The sequence below is a fragment of the Rhincodon typus genome, unplaced genomic scaffold, assembly GCF_021869965.1.
Source record: "Rhincodon typus isolate 14 unplaced genomic scaffold, sRhiTyp1.1 hic_rhity00006515, whole genome shotgun sequence".
NCBI lineage: Eukaryota > Metazoa > Chordata > Chondrichthyes > Orectolobiformes > Rhincodontidae > Rhincodon > Rhincodon typus.
The window spans coordinates 2168-2368 of NW_025972153.1; the positions used below are offsets into that span (position 1 = coordinate 2168).

The following is a 201-nucleotide window of genomic DNA, read 5'->3' on the forward strand; positions in this document are numbered from 1 at the left end:
TGGAGGGGGTTACAGAGATAGGGAGGGGGTGTCGGGGGCTGGAGGGGCTTACAGAGATAGGGAGGCGGTGTAGGGGGCTGGAGGGGGTTACAGAGATGGGGGGAGTGTAGGGAGCTGGAGGAGATGACAGAGATAGGGAGGGGGTATAGGGGGCTGGAGGGGGTTACAGAGATAGGGAGGGGGTGTCGGGGGCTGGAGGGG

At 64.2% G+C, this 201-nt stretch overlaps 1 protein-coding gene across 1 annotated transcript in view; it reads right to left on the reverse strand.

Annotated features, from left to right (window-relative positions):
• LOC125482161 (tonsoku-like protein) overlaps window positions 1-201 on the reverse strand; it is a 4139-nt gene that overhangs the window by 858 nt on the left and 3080 nt on the right. The window lies entirely within an intron of this gene.